Source organism: Sciurus vulgaris (genome assembly GCF_902686455.1).
Source record: "Sciurus vulgaris genome assembly, chromosome: 7".
NCBI lineage: Eukaryota > Metazoa > Chordata > Mammalia > Rodentia > Sciuridae > Sciurus > Sciurus vulgaris.
In genome coordinates this window covers 149,583,205-149,589,490 of record NC_136467.1, presented here as the reverse complement: position 1 = coordinate 149,589,490, position 6,286 = coordinate 149,583,205, and the positions used below count along the sequence as shown (strand labels likewise).

Below are 6,286 nucleotides of genomic sequence, written 5' to 3'. Positions count from 1 at the left end.
CCAGATGCACTGTGCCTGAAATTGTGTGTACCTTGGGTGTCGGGCTGAACAGATATGTATTGGTGCTGGTGTGGCAGGTGTTCTCTAGATGAATGCATTAACCAAGCTTGTCTGCCCACTCTAGTGGCTTTGGGTCAGGGAAGGTTCCCTCCTTTGGGGTTCTTTCTCTATAGCCCTCCTCATACACTACTTAGGGGCATAAGCAATAGCTCCATACTCTGAATTTGTACATCGGCTCTGTCCTTCCAATCCTAAAGCATCTGTGGGAGAAGGTGATTTGGAAAGAAAATTCTCAGTCCCCCACCAAATAAGGACAACCACCCACAGACCCTGGTTTGTCAAAAACTGAAGTCTACCCCCAAAACTCACTTGGCAGAACCATCACCTCTGACCACGGCGCCACCTGCAAGTACTCCCAGGACACACTAGGTGGCGCCAAAAGCCGCCGCACGGGGCGAGGCCCGCGCTCCGCGGCTCAGAAAGCCTCCTTTCTGCTCGCTGCCTCCCAGAGGCCCTCAGGGTGACGTCTTCCCAGAGACCGCAGGAGGAGTGGAAACAAGCCGGTGCTCCAACAAGTCACTTGCATCCCCCGGCGTCAGTGTGGGCCCAGAAGCCTCGTGCCTCCCAGCCGCGACCTCTAGCCCCTGCGCGTTTCTCCCCAAGAGTCTGCTAAGAGTTAGACCTGGCAGTGCGACCGGACAGGGAGGCTTTTGTCAGCTGCGACAGGTGGCTTCGTCCTTGAGTGAGCACGCAGTGCCCTGGGACCTGGGGACATCTTCTCTCTAGCGGCAGGAGGCACTGTGCCCTGGGGAAAAGAAGCCGATTCGGTTCCCAGATCCCAGCTTCTCCTCCCGGCGCCCTGGTTAACAGCCACCCCTGACTCCATTCCAGGCAGACGTCCCCGGCCAGCACCCCTGTCCTCCCAGCCCAAGCCCAGTGCCACTGGGGCCCGGGCCACACGGGGAAGAGCCACGGGAGTCCCTAAAGCCCCTCCTCCCCGTGCCCCGATGTCACCCCTCTGTGCACACAGCCCTCTCCATCGCTCCTCCCGGCTCACCCCCTCGGACAGGGAAATGGACAGGAAAGGGGAAGAGAGGACTGAACCCGCACCCCGTCGGACACACCTGAATTTTAAATCCGAGGGAAAGAGCAGCGTTTACAGGAGAGTATCTCCCACAGTCGAGTTTGGGTCACCATGGGAGGGAGGCTTAAGAGACCACCTCTCACCAGAAAGGCCAGCCTGGTGAGATAACCCGAGGCCCGGCAGCCCCCCCCCCCCCCGGGCACCCCCTCTCCTCTCTGCTCTGTGCAACTGACCCACTCTCTGAAGGGTACCTGCTTTGCTCCTTGCTCCGCTTCTTGCCCTCTGGCAGCCTCGCTTTTAAATTTCCCGACCCTTAAGAGTGGAGATCATCCCCCGCGACCTACAAGTAAGGGAGCTGACTCCAAGGGAGCCCCGGAACTCAGTAGCACCTTAGCCCCTCCTACTTCTTCATAATTGACGGTGTCTTCGTTGGCAAGTAGGAGGGCCATGCTCACCTGGGCCGTGGATGACCCGTGGTCCCAGAGCTTCGAGATGCCTATTTCCCAGCAGCCCCAGGGCTGTTCCCTGCTGCGCTGAGTGCCATCTGGAAGCTGTGGGAGAACAGAATGGTACTCCCAGGACACGCCCTCGTGCCCCACACCTCCTGCGCAGGCCAGACTGCCCAGGGGACCTCGGGCAGCTCATACCTGCACCCAGCTTTGGGACCTTGCCAGTGGGGGTCGGAAAGGAGAAACCAGGAGCAAGTTCAACCCCCGCCCGCTACTGCTCTCTCTTGGATGCCTTCCAACGCTTACCACAAATTGCCCTGAGCTGAAGGAGCCTCGGAATAACCTTTCCATATCCCAGGTTCCACCTCGGGCCTTGGACACCTTGGAAAGCCCTGTGATAGGGGAGGAAAGCAGAGCCTGGGGAAGCAAATCAGGGTGCAGAACCATGCTTTGGTTCCACAGTTCCCACTCCTCCTTGAGGCTCTGTGGGAAGGTGTGTTCCAGATGGTGCAAGAAGAGCTTCCACGAACTCCTTGGTTTTGACGGAAATCCTCTATCGTGACCTAACGGCCCACCTGCCAGCACCGATTGGTCCCCAGAGGCTGCTCTTACAAGACAGTGCCACAGGTTTCCTAAGGTCACCAGGAGATTTTAAAGGGCAGCCTGGACTTAGATACCTTGGGAGGACACGGCCTTACTCAGGTACCACAGGACATTTGCATATAGTTTGTGTGTGTGTGTGTCCCATTTGTATGACCCAAAGTCTCTACACTACCAGGGGCCACCCTTCCACTGTTACCCACCACCCGCCTGTGCACTGTTCCCAGGATCTAGGGCACACAGCAGGCCTGTCCCCCCGTCCGTCCCACTCAGGTTTCTCAACTTCTTCCCGAGAGCTGCCTGCAGGTGCTCTTTCTCCATCCCATCCACTGTGCTCACCACGTCCTTTCAACACAGGGGACACGGTCCCCACGTTTCATGGAGGAACTCAGGCTAAGATCCCAGGCGTAGCAGAGGAGGGCCTGCAGCTCCAGAGGCAAAACCTACCACTTACCGTTGAGTTTCAGCATCATTTGTTCTTAAAGTTTCTCGGCCCTGACCCTGCAGAGCCCCCAGGCCCCTTCTCTTCCTCACCCTCAAACGGTTTTCACGTGGTGGTGTCCAGCTGGACTTCTCCCCCACCCCCACTTTCTTTTTTCTCTTTTCTTTCTCCAGTGCTTGCACAGGCTGGGCACGGGCTCTACCACTGAGCTGCATCCCTGAGCCCCTCCGACATGTCTACCATGCTTCCTTCTCCTAGGGACCTCGCCACTGTCCGGCCAAGCTGCAGCCCAGAAAGCACACTTGCCTCGGTGCCTTGTGCAAAGCAGCGGTGCTGTGTCCTCCCTCTTCTCCCTTAGATCATCCCAGGAGGCCTGAGCTTTGTACCAAAATGGCCTATTCCAGTGTTTACCTGGACCCCAAATCCGTCACCCTTAACATCTAACAGAAGCTTGGAGGTCACCGCCTTTCTTTGATGTGTCAGACTGAGCCTACAGATTGTGATCCCCCACCCTGCGAGAGTGCGCCACGTTGTTAGAGGCAGGAAATCACCAGCCCTGGTGTGCAAGATGGCTTGCACGCTAAGCAAAGGAGCCCTCAACAGGCAAAGGTTCGGAGCCCGGGAAGCGGGAGGCGGCACTCAACGGGAGGAAGCAGCCTGAGCATACGGGCAACTCCCAGGGGCAGCGCGAAAGGGCGATTTGTGGCCCACGGAAAGCGCAGTGGTTGGCCTCAGCGGGTGCCGAGGCCGGTTTCTTTCAGGCAACCTCAGGTCTTCCTTTGAACGATCAAAAGCATTTTCCAGGAGCCCTCTGTGACCTCCACTGTGAGAGGTCGGGGAGGGAGGGGGCCTCGCTCCAGGCAGCTCTGCATCCGCCGCCCTAGGACCCCAATAAGGAACCGGGAACCCGAGGGGTAGAAATCATCCCCAGTGGATGCTCCTGACCTCGCGGCACAGCTGAGGCTCCTGGGCCTCCTGACTTCCTGTCCTGGGAGCCTCTGTGAATACAAAACCACCTCTGCTCTCTTTCTCTCTCCCCATGTATCACAATGCCTGAAGACAGCCTCTCTGTATCCACTTGCTGCGGAATTTAGAGAAGGGCAATGTTGCAGACTGACCCCAGCCTGAGTTCATAGCATAATGCAGAGGCCTGAACAAAACACAGCCTGGGGTTTGTTGACTTAAGAGATTTTATCCCGGCACATTTTCTAAGCTTTATTTATCACCTCTAGATCTGCTCCTAGCTCTGCTAAAGATGTGAAATCAATGCCAACCAGCCTCCTAAACCATGAGGTTATCACACTCCCAGTATTTTGCTGAAATGCCAGACAATCCTCAAAGGAAGCTTGTCGCGAACACACACACACACACACACACACACACACACACACATACACACACACACTAAGAGTTTTCCAAGCCCAGGCATAGTAAACAGCACCACAAATTGTGGAAGTGTCAGGAAACCCTGATTCGGGCTCAGCTTTTGTTGCTGACTGGCAGAAGACACCACTCACTGGATCTTGCTTTCCTCCCCCAAAATCAAGAAGGTTGGACTCGCTGCTCCAAAGGTCCTTCCATCCACAAGTGCCTATGATTCTGTACAATCATATGTCTAGCCTCGCGATACCCAGGGTGGTGAGATCCGGATTGGTCCCTCCAGAAGGGACAGACATGTTTTAGGGGGCCACCGTGGCAAATGAAGAAAATATTGCTAAGAAAAATCGTGTTGAAAAATGGGGCTACCCAGTTGGAATTTTCCCAGTAGCCTACTTTACTTGGAGGAAGAACTTCAGAGGCTCAGTGGCCGTGGGCCATTGTTGACGTCATGGGGTTCTGTCTCAAATGGCCACGCTCCTCTGGGCAAGCACCATGCCAAGGGCCTCTCCTAAGTCTGACTCAGAGGGCACTTGCCCTGACCAAACCCCACTCTGTTTCCCTTGGAATATTATCTACAAACATTGAACTATAGCCCAGCCCTGCTTATCTTAAATGAATGTACCAAGTCTTGCTCCTCCTGATACAGAGGCAGAAAAACAAACTAACAACTGACTGCTGCTTCATGTCTTCCTGAGCAAGGAAGAAGGGGCAGAGGTGAAGCGTCAGATAGGAGGAAGATGACATGGTGTGCTAGTCAGCTAAGTACCTGACATAATCAACTTATAAAGAGAAGAGGGTTATTCTGACCCACAATGGAGGTTTTAGGCCATTATTGGTTGACCCCATTGCTTTTTGACCTGTGTGGAGGCAGCACATTACAGCAGGAATGTGTGGTGGAGAAAAACCACCCCTGGTCCTTGCTCAGGAAGCAAAGAGAGAGACAGAAGGTCCCACCCTCTCCTTCAAGGGCACCTCCCCAGTGATCTAAAGACCTTCCATTAGGCCCCGCCTCTTCAAGTTTCCATGACTTCCCGGTTGCACCACACTGGGGAACAAGTCATCACCACATGGACCTTGGTGGGACACTTGAGATCCAAACTACAGCATGTGGGGAATGCTAAATGAAAGAATCAAAGAGGGGGAGAAAATGTATCATCCAGGCGGTTGGCTGGTGCGGACCAAGCAGCGACCTCCCTACTGCCCCTGTCCTGTCAGTTATGGAAGCAGATGTTCCATGTGGGTGTGAACTGCATGGGAGAGCGCGCGCTTCTCCAACACACGCCTTCAGGAGGCTTTAGTACCCCACACATAAATCGGGGCACGGCAGTGAGGCAGCCTTCTGATATAAAAGTCAGAGCCTTCGTTTCAGATGCGACAAAGATGTTGAGATAGGCGTGGCCCCCGAAGGACTGAGGCTGAGCAGGTCGAACACGGGGGAGGGTCTGGGATGCCTTCTCTCTGCACAAAGCTCCAGGCGGCTGATGGGGTGGAAGTCCCCTGTGCCTATTGCAGCCGCCTTTCATCATTTAGCTTGAGCATACCGAGTGTTGGTGTCCCCCCAGATTCATATGTTGAAGCCTGAGCCCCTCATTGTGGTGCTATTGGGAAGTGGGGTTCTGTGGAAAGTTTAGATGGGATCCTGAGCAGTGGGGTCCCCACAATGGGGCTTGTGCCCTTGTAAGGAGAGGAAGAGGCCAGAGCTCTCTCCCAGTGAGCACAAAGCGGGGGGCAGCTTCCTGTTACCTGGGAAAAGGGGCCTCAGAATGAAGCCTACCTCGCTGGCCCCTTGATCCTGGACTCCCCACCCCCAGAACTGGGAGGAATAAAGTCTCTCTTGTTTCAGTCATCTCATGACGGCAGACTGAGGAGAAAAAGACACAGAGATGCGGACAACACGGGCCTTAAGTTGAGTTCTTTACCAAGCCATGAAGTGCCCGGATGTCCTGAGCCCCCCACGCAGGAGTTCAGATAAATCTCAAGGCCGCCAAGTTACTGAGCTGCGTTTTCCAGACAAAGGCAACTTCCTCAACCCTCTCTGATTTTCAACCCGGACATTTCTTGACAGTCCTTGAGGTGTCCTGAGTCTCTCCGACCAGTCCAACCCTCTGGGTTTTCTCTCATGGCCACTGTCGCCATGTAGCAGTAAGCATGCTCTCCTGAAACGGTCACTTGTTTCATTCCTGTTCTCCCCGAAGATCAATTACAAGCACACGAGGTGCAGAGAGCATATCTCACCTGTTTTCAGCCTCCAGGAGAGCCTGGCAAATACTTGTATCTAACAGGAAATCGATAAATATTTGACTTATTGATTAAATGAAGAGCAACAGTTTT

The 6,286-nt window shown here is 54.7% G+C and overlaps 1 long non-coding RNA gene across 1 annotated transcript; it reads left to right on the top strand.

Annotated features, from left to right (window-relative positions):
* Nucleotides 1-367: 367 nt before the first annotated feature.
* Nucleotides 368-5,892, top strand: LOC306664987. Its single transcript, XR_013764884.1, has 3 exons — nt 368-742; nt 1,143-1,243; nt 5,799-5,892. It is a non-coding gene; the product is annotated as an uncharacterized lncRNA (long non-coding RNA).
* The last annotated feature ends 394 nt before the right edge of the window (nt 5,893-6,286 follow it).